Genomic DNA, 17542 nt, shown 5'->3' with positions numbered 1-17542 from the left:
TACAGTTTAATGTAGCTTTGTGATTGTCATAACGGAAATCTCAAAGTTTGTCGGTTAATGGAATAAGAAAATGCGACTCTTGGGCAATCTGCCAAGGTGGCGATGCCTTTCGAGAAGTGTTTTATAGAAAGTGGCCCTATTTATGTGTTAGACAATTGAAAAAAAAAATTCAGAGAGTTCTATGTGACTGTCTCATTGATTAGGTGCGAACCTGCGATTATTACCAGTGTTTAATGGTGCTACTCAGCCAATGCTAGAAGAAATCTTAAGTGTGAAGGTTACTAAAAAGTAAAATGAACTATTTTAAATCTTTAGAAATTATTCTTAAATAAGTAAAAAAAAAAAAAGAAACTAATAAAAGAATGTTAGTATAAAATATATTTCTTCTTTAAAAACGAGAACATCTACAGTATAAATATAATTTTGATAAAGATAAGCTACTCTTTGCTTTTTGAATAGAATAAAATGTTTATCGTCTTTACAAATTCAATTTTTCTGTTTCTAAACTGATGCACAAAAATAAAAAAATTTACAAGCAAATACATTAAAATAGTGAAATCTATTTAAGAAACATTTTGAATATTATTGAATAAATTTGACTTGTTAAAATTTAATTTAAAAATTATTTTAAAATAATCAAAAAATAATTTTTTATACAATAAATAATATTTTTCCATAAAAAATTATTCTATAGAAACAATCTATAATATATTCTTCGATGGGACTAAGAGTAGTGTGTTGTAGCGCAACGGTGCAGCTTACAAGCGGGCATATTAGTCAAAGATTATTACAGTTTTCCACTGCAATCGTTTTGTGATATTTTAAGTATTTTTCATATAAAAATATAGTGGAAATTGTATAAATTTATAGTTCTTTTAGTATTGTGTATACTCCAAATTAAAAAAAATCATGGAGCGTTGCTGAGAGAAAAGTTTTAAAGAAAAATGTAGCAAGTACTTCAAATGTTTCTAGTGACAAGGAGACTGAAAAGGCAGATACAAACGAATGTACAAATCCAGCACTAGTGCTGTTTAGAATATTGAAAGAAAAGACGTTTAATCTTTCAATTTAATGACCAGTTTGAATTAAGTAATAATATTTGATTTCCATTATCAATCTGTATTTTTTTTTCATTTTCAATAAATCCCTTTTGGTTTTTCTATTTGCTCTTTTATCTATAATCATTAAAAGTTGTTAGGGTTTCAACAATTTTTATTAAGGTGAAAAAGGTTCCACGACAAAAATAAGTTGGGAACCACTGTATTATTTAATAGTTATGAGGAAAATCCTTTTACGAGTATTGATTGGTGCTGTACTACAAGGGAGACGCTATATCGAAATTTGACCTTATGTTATTTTATAAATTTTTATTAGAGAGCGATTAGAAGTATTATTAATTTAAAAGTTCTTTAGGGGTGATTTATAAGCAGAGGTTGGGAAACACTGATTTAAACCAATATATATTTAAGGACTTATGCATAAGAAAATACCATAAAAGTAAGTGAAAATATAAAATACTGTGTATAATTCTTGTCTATATGTTATGAGTTATTCATTCCACATTCTAAATTTTCTTATACAGAAATGAGTTCTATAATAGAAACTTATTAATTATTAAATGAAATCCTACTTTTTAATCTTATTTTAGAAATAGGTTTTAAGTGTGTTTAAATTATAAATTTTTAAAATTATTTAATTTAAAATTACAAATAAAATGTAGTTGTTGAATGAATATAAATAAAATATATTTAAAATACGTTGAAAGAACTTAAATATTAATTAAAAACTAAGTTAATTAAAGAGATCTAAATATTATATTTAAGAACATTTTTGTTTTGTTGATAAATGTGTTTTTATTAAGCAAACAGAAATGAAATAGTATTCAAACGTGAATTCATCGTATAATCCTTATTGAAAATCGTATAATCTTTATTAGACATTGAAAAAAAATAAAAAATAAAAAAATCAAATTACATAAATAATTTTTGTTATCAAAAGCAGAAAATTCCAAGATTCATAAACAATAATTCCATAGATGTTAAAAAGAAAGGTTTGGTGTGATAGGATACGGCGATGCACTACGAGATGGATTGCCTCTTGGGAAGACTTTATATTGGAAACTGATCCCTACTTAGGTGTTAGAAACATCAAGATACGGGAACTGGTTCGTATTTAGATGTTAGACAAGTGAAGAAACCCCGGAAAACTTTACATGTCTAATTCGTTGCTGGGCGCGAACCCGCGACCAACTACCTACCAGTGTTCAGTGTTTTTATTCGCGAAGTTTTTGGTGAGCACTAAAAGGAAAGGTAAAGAATCTGTCAGATATAAATAAAAGTTAGAGAAATCACAAAGGGAAGAATAATATGTTCATTTCTATATTGATCGATTTGTCAATCGTCTCTTACTTAGTAGTTGTATATATTTAGGTCAGTGTTTTTCAACATTTTTCTGATAGCGACACTACAATTTTTTCTTACGGCATCCCTACTTCTTTATTAATGTAGAGTTACTGCGATTTTTGTACTTTAGTAATGCACGTAAGAAGTGTTATAACGTTGGTCATGCTGAAAACCACTAATTTATGTATTTTATGACTATGAAATAATTAGAATGTGCGAATTTTTTTCAGCAATTCTTTAATTATACTCGAGAAATATTGCAATTGATCTTTTTTATCACATAGTACTAAGTATATATTATCATTCTTACATTAAATAAACATTGGTCAATAAAATAGAATGCATGTGATAAACAGTAATTTACGTAAATACATAAGAAATAGTAAAAAATGTAAATGAAATAAAGATGAAACTGAAATATTTATTTATTTGTAATAATTATTTAATTTTATAGTTTTTGAAGTAGATTGGAATGCACAAACATTTTTAAAATAGCGGTATTTTTATAAGAATTATACGGGGTTTATGTAAGTCTGACACCAGAGGAATAAAGCACATCGGATTACGAAATGTGTTCTGTTTCTACAGTTGTGCTGTATACATAGGTCAAGACGATAATTGCACTCCTGCATTTTTTGGATTACATATATTGAAATTCTCTGGTATGTCTTCACGATGCGTTGTTTCATATAAAGAATGCTGTGGATTTTCACTCCGTAAACAACGGATTTCAAATGGCCCAACAAATAAAAAGAGAGGGGTAAGATCTAGCCTCATAAAAGGCCAACCTACATATTCTCGGCATCCAATCCAATGTTCGGATATTGCTCATCAAATAACATCAGAACGTAATTCGCAATAGAACCATTATAGTGAAACTATACGAAATACTCATCCTCCTGATTCATGAGACGTGGAATATATGCTCTTGCAACATCTTCAGATAAGTTTCACCTGTTTTCGTTGCGTCAAATAAGAAGGGATTATTAATTCTGATGTTCCATTTTCCACACATGTCATGACGCGGAGTCCTGCCCGTTGACCTGATCTAAGTTGTGAGAATTTATCGGGGTCTATTTCCGAGTTTGGCTGTGACTTCTCCAAAAATGTAAAAACTCACTTCATTAGAGAAAAGGATTTGCAATAGAACGTAGCGTCATGCCTGCATTGTTCTGCAAAGTCGTCTTTTCTTCAATGTGGTAGAGTTGCAGTTTGTACGGCTACCAGTGATTAAACAGTAAGATACAGTGAATGCTGCTCTTGGATATCCCAATTTTCTGAGGCATGCATCAATGCAATTTCTTGAGAGCCATCACACTGGAACTGTTTTTTTTTTTCTTGTTCTTAGCTTTCTTTGGCAATCCTCTACAACGTCTGTAAATTAGGGAGTCTTTTTATTTTGGTCATCAATTTACCAACACAGCTTTTCTGTTTGTTTTCTGTTGAGGAAAATATGTCTGTCAATACAGCTGCGTTTGATTGGTGAGTGGTCTGGATGTAACCTATTAAATTTTTTGACAACTTTATGCTGACTGCGTGTTCCCATCATCAAAATAACTTGAATTCTTTCCTCCTTGCAAAGCAGCGTGAAGTCTGTAGAAGTATAAACAAACACCAATATAACTTCTATGGTTCCAGACTTATGGGACAATCTATATATTGAATAAAATTTCATTCGTTTATTTTACAGGTAACATTTAAAAAATAATTTTTTATGATTTTTAAGATAAGATAAAAACGCAATAATAAGTGTTTTATTACTATTCAAAAATACATTCGAAAATGATTTTCTTCTGTAACTCGACGAAATGAAATAGTAATCAATATTTATTATATTCATTTATTTAAAATTAATTTATCAGTACACAAATTGTTATTAAAATTAAATATATTTAATTATTAATGATGATCTTTATGAATTATTTCTAAGAAGAAAATACAAGATTCTCGATGTTTTCACTTATTGAATTAAAGAAAATCATTGTTAAAAAATAATGAAGTTAGAAAAGTAGTTCTTATATTAGTAAAGTATGTTCAGTTTTCTTGTGGGTTTACTTTTCCGGCTTTTATGTATATAAAAGTATCGTACGAGAAAGTATTGTAATCGTGCCAAATTTGACCCTAAGAATGATTTTGCGAATCTCGACGTTTTGAGACCCCTAAACTCAAAAAGTAAAAAGAGAAAGAAAAAAAAATTCCCGGAAAAATATCCCGAGTGTATGTGTTGACGTTTAATATTTCAGGATGGTGGGACATTGATGCTATTAAATTTTGGTGATTAAAGGTCGAGGGGTGGGATATGCAAGGGTGGTCACGCGTCATATCTCGAGTAAACTCGGACTTAATCAACACTTTATTCGTTATTGGCATTTATAGTATTTTCAAAAAGTCATCTTTACCATCGAAATAAATACCCTTTTTGCCTTTTTATAATTAATAATATAAAAGTTATATTTTAAATAACATCTCGTAACAAATAATGCCACACACAAATTTAACTCTGAGATAGTGTCATAGTGTTTTTTAAATTTAAATATTTTTGTAAATGAAAATTTTTATCATAAGTCAACAAAATCACTGCTTTTAACTTTTTGTTTTTACTTAAATTTTATATCTCAGTATAACTGAAAATTATCGCACTTTCCATGGTTCCTAATGGTCCTTTACCATTAGAAAGTCCAATTTTTTTAAAACAAACTACAGGTAACTTAAAATATCATAAATCCAAAGTATGTCGTTACAATATATTGTAACATGAACCGAATCATGTGTTTGTATGAATTCCTTACAACAATGTAATTGGCATTTAAATGTTTTCAATCATTTTGTGAATAATTTAATGTATAGCTACACATACAGCAAAAAAAATGTGTTTTAAGACATTAAAAGTTTAATTTTTATATAATAATATTTATTGATTTACAGCAGGGGTGTCCAACCCGCGGCCCAAGGCAAGTTCCAATGCGCCCCAATAAACGTATAAACAAAACCGACAAATTTTATTATTATTTATTTATTTCAACCGCATAAACCTCAAAAAAAGTTTCACAAAGCTGTAAACCTTTATACATATTTTATTTTTTAATAGAAAGGAAATATTTTCAAATACTTGAATTGTGTGAATGAGGAAGGAATACTAAATAAAGCTGAAGTCGTGACTCAAAGGATTATAGCTTCAAATTCGGGGAAAGAAGAGAAAGGCAAAAATATAAAAAGAATTGAGAAAGGTTGGAACATTAAAGATCAATATTTGCATAACAGAAGGTCTATTTAACCTTTCTCACTTTTTTATTTTTTGACCTTCCTCTCTTTTCCTGAATTTAGGTCTATAATTTTTTGAATACCAACTCTAGCTTTATTTTTAATTCCTTCCAGCGTTGCAAGATTTGGCAACTTTGCGCCAAATTTGGCTACCCTTTTTTTAGTTTGGCGTAAAAAATATCATTTGGCGCATTGGCTACATTTTGGGCTACATATTATTTATAAATATATTTGTTGAATAAAAATGCGCTTTAAAATGGTGTTTCGTTGTTTTTTTTTTATTAATTAAAGACCCAAATAAAACAAATATTTGTATTTTTCAAATAAATTTTTGTTTGTCTCCTTTATAATAAATAAATTTATCTATTTCTAAGTAGAAATTGAAAGTGTCTGTAGAAGTAATTTTTTAAAATATCCTTTTTTGTGATAAAGATTTAATACTTATTACTATAATCTTGACATGTAAATCCTTAACTATACAAGTATATTTAAGGATTGGGCCGCAATAAACTTGTGGCCCAAAGCTTCATGACTTTTTCCAATGTGGCCCAAAACTCCATGACTTCTTCCAATGTGGCCCAGAGAAACAGAAAGGTTGGACATCCCTGATTTATAGAATAATCAGTACGCACCATTAAATAACATCCATTGATTCAGAGTAATTCAATAACAGACACGTCAATTAGTAATTATTCTGTATCTTATAAAATGATATAACGGACCATTAAACCTTTTTTTTATTTCCTAAAAAATAGTTTCATGATTTTTTTCCTGACAAATGTTCGCAAGGAAGCAGAAAATATAACTTTTAGAATTGTATTAAACTAAAGAAATAAAATACTCGAAATTAAATAAATATTATCTAATGTATTATTTATAAGAACACAAAGCATATGGCATTAACTATCTTAAATTATTTTCAATCGACTCTAAAATAATAAAACATTTTTTTAAATATTAAAAAATTTTCTTTCATAATTTTTAATACTTTATGTAGAATCTTTTTATTTAAGAATATGTTAAATTACTTTCTTAAATCGATAAAATGTAAGAATACATGAAATAGATCTTGTGTTTGTTGGCTATTGACGTCAGAGATTCATCTTATAGTTAATTTCAAAAGATCAGATGATGAGACGGTTAAGGCATCATCATTCTATTTTGGGGGGATTTGGGATCGAATCCACTCGAACAACTCCGGGAGTTTATCGTGAGTCCAGAGTATGTCGGTTCCTGTTTCTTACCGATGCATCATTGTGGGAATCCATCAGTGGTTGAGTGAATAAAATCATTGGAACATTGATGGTAGATTACGCCTGACCACGGGTAGACTAGATGGCGTTTTCTGAGTTTTCTTCACGTGTCTATCATCTAAATAAGGGGGACTAGTTTCCCATAAAAAGTCCTCCCGTGGCACTCCCTTGGCAGAAGGCAAGTGTTGCGTTACCTTACCCATCTATCCAAGCTTTTTGGGTATGGCCGAACCCACGATGGAAGTAATTAAAAAGGCGCTCTTAGTATCGACAGGATAAAAAGAAAGAAAAAAAACAAACAAAAGCTAATTTTCAAACTGTTTAAACTTCGTTTTTCGTTTTAATAATTATTGCTACACTTCATGAAATTTCTAATAAAAATGTCATCATAAACTATGCAGATATTTAACATTCTTTTGGTGTTATCTGCCTTTAAATTAAAATTTCTGGCGTTATATTAAACGTAGTGTAATACTATAAACAACCCAAATTATAGTATAATACTTTATAAGATTTTGTACCGTACTATCATACTAATGCTAAAGCGGCATTACATAGATAATCGTAAACACTGACAACCGAAACACATACTAAATTACACTGTACTTTATTAATGAACTATAAAATCTCTATAACTATAATGCTCCATGCGTTTAATAAAAAAAAAACAGAAAAAAATGAAAAGAGAAAGAGAAGAGAAGAAAGAAAGAAAAGAAGAGGAAAAAATAGGAATTTAGATTTAGCTGCTGGTATTTTTCTTAAAATAAATTTATTTCAGTGTATTTTAAGGACATTTTATTTCTCCAAAATGTAACTCCAAAAGAGTAAAATAATTTAATTTATTTGCTTAGAATTTGCCTTTTATCCAAACTTTTATTTCAATAGCTTTCACAAATGAAGGAAAAATAAACAAATTTATGAAAAATTGGGCATATAATTAAACACGTTTCAAAATATTTTTAGCCATTGAACATTGGTAGTAAGTTGGTCGTGGTTCGCTCCTCAACAACAGAATTTCCGCGTGTTTTGGGTTTTTCTACACGTGTATAATACCTAAATCATAGCTAGTTTCCTATAGAAAGTCATTCCCGTAGCAGATCATCCATGGGTTATAATTGCCGTATCTCTTCAACCACCCAATCGAGCAACCAATAATGTGAAAAAGCAATGCTATTATTAAAGTTATTTTTTAAATTAATAAATAAAATAGTTAATAATAATTAAGATTGTGACCAAATATAACAAAAAATTTTCATTACAAAAATTCAGGAAACTGGAAATTTTCATCCGGACGTTATTTTCACATCTATACAATGGTTTACGTCCGGGGAACGATAACTTTTGGCAAATATGGTCTAATGGTATAACGCAACACATGAGCGATCTATCAACGGGGATATATCAATACTTTCCGGGAGAACATCCAATGTCAAACTGCTACCTATTTAGATGTTATAAACGTGAAGAAACCCCGAAATACTCCAAGCAGCCAGCCCGTCCTGGCGAGGCGCAAACCCACGATCGAACGAACTCTCAGTAGTCAGGGAACTGGTGGCCCATTATTTGTAATTACTTGTATTTATAAATGTATTTTCAATAATCTACTTCCATTCTTTTTTATTATAATGTAACTACTTTTGTTATAGACTACATTGAAGACAAAATACTGTAATCCAAATTTAGATATTGTCATTTTAATTAATTAAAGAAAATTTCTTCTGTTAAGATTACAAATTATATTTGTAATTTTGTACGTTAAAACGGTATATTTCAACGTACAAAAATAATATACAGTTGTACAGCGTATAATAATGTATAAATGAACATTAACGTAGAAAACTTTCTGATGTTTGTATTTAATCGATTCTATCTCTGAATGTTCCTTACTATATATAATTTAATATTTTCCTCCTTTTTAGAAGGGTTTTAATAAGTACAAACTTAGTTATTAAATCAACGTTGGAAATTTTTTCCAGCTTTTTTTTATTACTTTTTATTGAAATAGTTTCGAAATGTTAGTAACCATGTATTAATATATTTTCATGTACTTTATTTTATTTCATTATTTTTACTTTGTAAACTTTGATTTTAATTAAAAATTCTCTTGAAACGTCACAAGTTTTATCATAAGTTTCTGACGTCACGAATTTCGTTTGCTTGGTTATCATTCTTTTTAGAGGATTTTCTTATTTGACAATTTCGAAAAAGAATTTTGCATGAAAAATATAATATTAAAAACTTTTACAAAATATTTACTCCAAATTAATGTTAACACGAGTGTAATTTATATTGTAAATTCGCTTTTACGTAAAATAAAAAGGCTTGTAAAGTAAAACCCCTCTGAACGATGGGCCACTGGCGGAAACATTAAAAAATGGCCGTTGTTTAGAAGTTATTTTGTACGGTTTTTTTTTAACATGGCTGAAAAATTTGCAGCTGTTTACAGGTGGTCGTTATTGGAAGTTCGATTCTATATGAAATTACATCTTAATAGGAATAAAATTAATGTAAGCATCTTTGTGCATTGATTTAAGTGATTTCTGTCAATGTTTGATTTGTAAATTTTTNTAATATAAAAGTTATTTTAAATAAAATCTTGTAACAGATGGCACCAAATACAATTTTAACTTTGTATTAATGTCTTAGGATTTCTTAAATGTAAAAATTTCTTGCCAAGAAAATTATGTAACTCATTGCTGGATTTTTTTATCTTATTAGTTAACAACATAAAAACTATATTAAGTTTTTTAAAACAAAGTTCTGGAAATACTACTAAAATGGCAGATAGACCAATTGATATTATGAATATGTAGAAATTTGTAATATTGTTTAACAATCTTTATTATATACGGTTTTATTAGGAATAATTATATTAATGAAATATCGTATGTAATTTTATATTATTAAACGCTTTTATTTGACTTACTTTATATCATATCCACAGATCTCGCAACAAATTTCATTCTCTTTCAATTTAAGTAGAAGACTTAAACTTTGAGGACAGCCAACTTCGATAACAATGTATATTAGTGATGTTTTAGCGTGGTTGGCCACACCCACTCCGAAACCGATAAACAACCAAATTTAGAATTTAATTACGATGTGTATATTTAAATACGCTGTAGTGATGTGTATGGTGCGGTGAGTAAAGAAAATTTGCAGTAGCATTTCTTGTCTTATCGCTGTCTATTTTTACTTATGGTAGATTATTTTCTCTCTCCTCCCTTTTCGGCTCTAACCCATCGTGGGTTTGGCTAGGCCCGTAATGGGGAGCAATTAAGTGGTGAAGGAAGAAGCCCGACATATTCGAGATAGACCAGCCTCAAAAAATTGCGAGGAAGTTCGGATTTCATTCTGGATTCCAATACCAAGCCCGCTCTATCCCGGATTCTATACATGTTTTTCTCTTCTGTCTTGTGGCCTACCAGTAGCAATTTGTTGGTCGCGGATTCGTGCCACTCCAACATGCTGGTCACATGAAGATTTTTGGGTTTTTTTAAATTTGTCTAACACCTAATATAGGGGTCAGTTTCCTGTACAAAGTCCTCCCAAGAAGCATCTCTCCGTTGGTAGAAAGCCCCATGTATTGCGTTTCCTTATCTCTATAATTCTACATTAACGTATCCTTATTTTATTAACTTCACTGTACGCTCTATTTGTAATTCTGCCAGTGCTAAAATAATATTACATATGCCCCACTCTTATATGAAATGTGTATTAATAAATTTGCCTTCGTTTGTAATGTTAAATTATTTTCGATTTTGTAGGCTGAATCCGTTAATATTTTATAATAGTAAATCGATAAAATGACAGTGCGCAAACGACACTCCACATCGTTTATTTATGTTGTAGTTTATCGATCCATCGTAAGAAAGAACCGGAGAATAATACACAACTAAACATTAGTGAATAAACAAATAACGACAGTAAGGAATTATCACAAAAAACAAATGCGGATCAGAAAATCAATTTTATGTACTGTAGTAATCAGCTATTTACACAATACGAATACGTTGTACAATGGATTCCTGTACAACGCGTAGTATAAAATGAAATACCAGACAACTTTTAATGTTACGACCTTTATTAATTAAAACCTTTTATATTTAAATTACTTTATATCATGTTCTGAAATCTTACACCTCAAATTTCATCCACTTTTAATTAAGATAGAAGACGAAGCTTTTTGGACATGCCTGTCTTATGATAACGCATTTTAATGATGTTTGGAGGAAATGAGACCACCCGACATCTTCCACTCCAATCTGAAAACACGTGACCAATAAAAACTTTTTAAATTTTTAAAATATATTAACATATTTGTGTAAGAAACAGATCAAAATAAGAAAATTTTCATTTTATATCCAAGAGTTAAAATTAAGATATTAATTTAAAGGTATTTAAATAATTTCAGAATTTCTCATCAGGTGTTAGACAAGTGAAAAAATTCGGAAAATTCCACGTGGCCAGTCCTTCTGTTGTTATTGTATTGTTTATTTATATTTAATCTGTAAATTTATTTAAAATAATATTTAAATATTATTTCCATTGTACTGTACTATTATGCATCTGTCGAACGTAAATAATACTTAAATGTTCTATTATAATAAAATAAATCTATATTTTATATAAATTAATTTTTCTTTAAATAATTATTCCTACATTTTTATAAATAATTACTCATATTTTTCTGTTATTTAAACCGTATTTCTGAGCTCTCTACTCAATTATCTTATTACTTTCTCGGTTGTTATGAATGTAACAGGGGAAGTATTGGAATCGTGTAAAATATCTCTCTTCTGGTGTTTTGCAAATCTGGAGGTTTTGACACTCCTGAACACAAAAAGTAAAATAAATAAATAACACCGGGAAAACAATTTCATGGATATTGTCTGTGAGGGGTATTGGCGTCTATTTCGTTTAATTTCCCAGGATGGGCTATAGATTAAGCAACGAAATTTGGCATAGTAACTTGTTTAAGGGGCATTGATGCCATTAAATTTTGAAGTATGGAATTAGAGGGGTATTATGTGTCATATCTCGAATGGGGTTGGACTGAATGAAAATTTTACTTGTTTCCATTTACAACTTTTTAAAATTAATTAATCTCTACCCTCAGAATTAAGTCTTTATCTTTTATAATTATTAATAATATAAAAGTTATTTTAAATAAAATCTTGTAACAGATGGCACCAAATACAATTTTAACTTTGTATTAATGTCTTAGGATTTCTTAAATGTAAAAATTTCTTGCCAAGAAAATTATGTAACTCATTGCTGGATTTTTTTATCTTATTAGTTAACAACATAAAAACTATATTAAGTTTTTTAAAACAAAGTTCTGGAAATACTACTAAAATGGCAGATAGACCAATTGATATTATGAATATGTAGAAATTTGTAATATTGTTTAACAATCTTTATTATATACGGTTTTATTAGGAATAATTATATTAATGAAATATCGTATGTAATTTTATATTATTAAACGCTTTTATTTGACTTACTTTATATCATATCCACAGATCTCGCAACAAATTTCATTCTCTTTCAATTTAAGTAGAAGACTTAAACTTTGAGGACAGCCAACTTCGATAACAATGTATATTAGTGATGTTTTAGCGTGGTTGGCCACACCCACTCCGAAACCGATAAACAACCAAATTTAGAATTTAATTACGATGTGTATATTTAAATACGCTGTAGTGATGTGTATGGTGCGGCGAGTAAAGAAAATTTGCAGTAGCATTTCTTGTCTTATCGCTGTCTATTTTTACTTATGGTAGATTATTTTCTCTCTCCTCCCTTTTCGGCTCTAACCCATCGTGGGTTTGGCTAGGCCCGTAATGGGGAGCAATTAAGTGGTGAAGGAAGAAGCCCGACATATTCGAGATAGACCAGCCTCAAAAAATTGCGAGGAAGTTCGGATTTCATTCTGGATTCCAATACCAAGCCCGCTCTATCCCGGATTCTATACATGTTCTCGACGGCCCGACAAAATAGGCTAAAACTCAGAATTTTTTAATCAATTGGCAACACTACGTATACGAAACTGTACTTTTCACGCCTTTTTTCCTCAAAACTTTATCAGGAAAGACGATTAAATAAAGGGTTTTTTACTATTCGGAAAACGAGGAACAACTTTTTAATTGGAATTTTTGCTCGATGTATCAGGTTTCTGGAAATAATTTTTCTGTTTCTCCTAGGTTCCATCGGTTGCGATCATTGGTACCAAAATAAAAACTCTTTGTTGGTTTAGGCCGTATAATTACTACTAAGTGGAGCATAACTTAGTTTAATATAACGTTATAATTTAATATGAAGCAATTTGAATATTATTTGAGTTAAAAATGTAATAGATTTATCTATAAATACATTACCCATATAATACTTTTTCAATAAGTATAAATAAATTATATTTTTTAATTTAATTAAAAATTCATGAAAATTTGAAATAAACAGCACGTTTAGACTTTCGTTGGAGATTTGTTTATTATAAATTTATCTAATTTTAAAATTATTATAGTTTATAATTTTTATTCAAAATTGATCATTTCTTTCAAAATTTGAAGTTAAAACATTAAAACACGATTTTCTATAGTTACTATATATAAACACTTTTATTATTCATCGTGAATTGTATAAGAGCGTAAAGAAATAAAACTAGATCTTTTCCGGATAAAAAATAAAATATTCTAAGATTAATAATTAATCTATAACGACAACAACAAAATAATAATAATATAACTACATACAACAAAACCTCTACTTTGTGATCACCAATGGTTCAGAACAAAAGTGGTCTTTATGAGGGTTGATCGCTTTAGAGAAAGGTCTCTTAGAGAGGTTTTACTGTAATTTGTGTTCAGCTTATACTCTGAAGATTTTACTTCATATCAAGATATTAACCACTTAATTCAAAATTAATATGTTTTTGTTAGCTTATTTGAGTATTTTTAATACTGTTAAGGAAAATAATAATCTAAACGGCAACAACAACCCTAAAAGATAATATTATTGATGTTGGATAATCGATTATATGAACTGTATAATGAAATAAAGCTAAAAGTTCATAATTAATCAATATAATGAAGAATTATTACTTGCGATAATGGCCACCTCCCAACAACGCCCATTTTTACTTTCCCGGCCCTGTTATATATAACAGAGGGCGGAGGGCGATCGGTCAAAAAATGACTCCCCCCAAAAAATTTACATTTTTCGACTCAGAGCACCTTGAAACGTCCAGAGATGAAAAAAAAAAACAGTTTATTTTTCTGTATGTTTGAATGATAGTGTGATTGGGGAGCACGATTTTGTTCACCCATTTTTAAGCTTAATCACTTAACTCTTGTGCTTTTTGTCGAAAATTTCTGAAATTTGCAGGGAGGTTTGCGTATTAGGGGCGTTGACGTTATTACACTTTGATGGTTAAAGATCGACGGGGTGGGGAGATAAAAGGGGTCGTGTGTTCATATCTCGGGTAGGGTCGGACTTAATGACAATTTTACTCGTTATTAGCATTTACAGTTTTTTGTAAACCCATCCCTACTCTCAAAATTAAGCTTTTTGCCATTTTATAATAATTAAAAATTTCATATTTTATTTAAATAACAGATGGCGTCACATAGAGTTATAAGTGTTACCGGGAAAGTTAAGCAACTCGTTGCTGGATTTTTTTATATTCCTGTCAGCGGACGTTGTTCGGAAGTTTCACTGCATTAATAACTGTGCTAAATTTAGGGCAACTAAAAGATATATATAAACGAATTTATAAATATATTATAAGTAGTTATGTAAATTTTGTAATTTCGATTAAATATATTTAAGTTTTTTAAAATTAAGTTTAAAATTTTCTTTTTAATTATTAATCACTTTAATAAGTATTTTCAGTATAAAATATCAATAATGATTCCTGTATTCTTTCGTGACGTTCGATTTAAATCATTTTCATTTTAGCTCATTAATAATCAGTTCATACGTTTTTATTGAATTCCGATTATCTATGAATCAATGAATTACTGTATTACGGATTCATACTATCGTGAGATACAAATAAATAGATTTAATTTCAATCGTTTTTAAAGTAATTTCAGATTTTATATCAAATCTCTAAAATATTAATAAATTGTTTAAAAGAAACTGCTTACATAACCAATCGTAACTGGTAATAATTTATTTAACATTATATAACATTACATAAATCATTTAATGAACGTTTCTTTACAATGAATACTACAGAACACACACAAACACCCCGGATTCTATACATGTTCTCGACGGCCCGACAAAATAGGCTAAAACTCAGAACTTTTTAATCAATTGGCAACACTACGTATACGAAACTGTACTTTTCACGCCTTTTTTCCTCAAAACTTTATCAGGAAAGACGATTAAATAAAGGGTTTTTTACTATTCGGAAAACGAGGAACAACTTTTTAATTGGAATTTTTGCTCGATGTATCAGGTTTCTGGAAATAATTTTTCTGTTTCTCCTAGGTTCCATCGGTTGCGATCATTGGTACCAAAATAAAAACTCTTTGTTGGTTTAGGCCGTATAATTACTACTAAGTGGAGCATAACTTAGTTTAATATAACGTTATAATTTAATATGAAGCAATTTGAATATTATTTGAGTTAAAAATGTAATAGATTTATCTATAAATACATTACCCATATAATACTTTTTCAATAAGTATAAATAAATTATATTTTTTAATTTAATTAAAAATTCATGAAAATTTGAAATAAACAGCACGTTTAGACTTTCGTTGGAGATTTGTTTATTATAAATTTATCTAATTTTAAAATTATTATAGTTTATAATTTTTATTCAAAATTGATCATTTCTTTCAAAATTTGAAGTTAAAACATTAAAACACGATTTTCTATAGTTACTATATATAAACACTTTTATTATTCATCGTGAATTGTATAAGAGCGTAAAGAAATAAAACTAGATCTTTTCCGGATAAAAAATAAAATATTCTAAGATTAATAATTAATCTATAACGACAACAACAAAATAATAATAATATAACTACATACAACAAAACCTCTACTTTGTGATCACCAATGGTTCAGAACAAAAGTGGTCTTTATGAGGGTTGATCGCTTTAGAGAAAGGTCTCTTAGAGAGGTTTTACTGTAATTTGTGTTCAGCTTATACTCTGAAGATTTTACTTCATATCAAGATATTAACCACTTAATTCAAAATTAATATGTTTTTGTTAGCTTATTTGAGTATTTTTAATACTGTTAAGGAAAATAATAATCTAAACGGCAACAACAACCCTAAAAGATAATATTATTGATGTTGGATAATCGATTATATGAACTGTATAATGAAATAAAGCTAAAAGTTCATAATTAATCAATATAATGAAGAATTATTACTTGCGATAATGGCCACCTCCCAACAACGCCCATTTTTACTTTCCCGGCCCTGTTATATATAACAGAGGGCGGAGGGCGATCGGTCAAAAAATGACTCCCCCCAAAAAATTTACATTTTTGGACTCAGAGCACCTTGAAACGTCCAGAGATGAAAAAAAAAAACAGTTTATTTTTCTGTATGTTTGAATGATAGTGTGATTGGGGAGCACGATTTTGTTCACCCATTTTTAAGCTTAATCACTTAACTCTTGTGCTTTTTGTCGAAAATTTCTGAAATTTGCAGGGAGGTTTGCGTATTAGGGGCGTTGACGTTATTACACTTTGATGGTTAAAGATCGACGGGGTGGGGAGATAAAAGGGGTCGTGTGTTCATATCTCGGGTAGGGTCGGACTTAATGACAATTTTACTCGTTATTAGCATTTACAGTTTTTTGTAAACCCATCCCTACTCTCAAAATTAAGCTTTTTGCCATTTTATAATAATTAAAAATTTCATATTTTATTTAAATAACAGATGGCGTCACATAGAGTTATAAGTGTTACCGGGAAAGTTAAGCAACTCGTTGCTGGATTTTTTTATATTCCTGTCAGCGGACGTTGTTCGGAAGTTTCACTGCATTAATAACTGTGCTAAATTTAGGGCAACTAAAAGATATATATAAACGAATTTATAAATATATTATAAGTAGTTATGTAAATTTTGTAATTTCGATTAAATATATTTAAGTTTTTTAAAATTAAGTTTAAAATTTTCTTTTTAATTATTAATCACTTTAATAAGTATTTTCAGTATAAAATATCAATAATGATTCCTGTATTCTTTCGTGACGTTCGATTTAAATCATTTTCATTTTAGCTCATTAATAATCAGTTCATACGTTTTTATTGAATTCCGATTATCTATGAATCAATGAATTACTGTATTACGGATTCATACTATCGTGAGATACAAATAAATAGATTTAATTTCAATCGTTTTTAAAGTAATTTCAGATTTTATATCAAATCTCTAAAATATTAATAAATTGTTTAAAAGAAACTGCTTACATAACCAATCGTAACTGGTAATAATTTATTTAACATTATATAACATTACATAAATCATTTAATGAACGTTTCTTTACAATGAATACTACAGAACACACACAAACACACATATTAGATATTATATAGTCTATATAATATATAATATACCATGTATATATATATATATATTTTATATTAATTATA

The sequence above is a fragment of the Centruroides sculpturatus genome, unplaced genomic scaffold (assembly GCF_000671375.1).
Source record: "Centruroides sculpturatus isolate CEXI.00-Female unplaced genomic scaffold, Cexi_2.0 scaffold373, whole genome shotgun sequence".
In the NCBI taxonomy this organism is placed as follows: Eukaryota; Metazoa; Arthropoda; class Arachnida; order Scorpiones; family Buthidae; genus Centruroides; species Centruroides sculpturatus.
The sequence above is the reverse complement of the archived record's forward strand: the minus strand, read 5'-3'. Positions refer to the sequence as shown.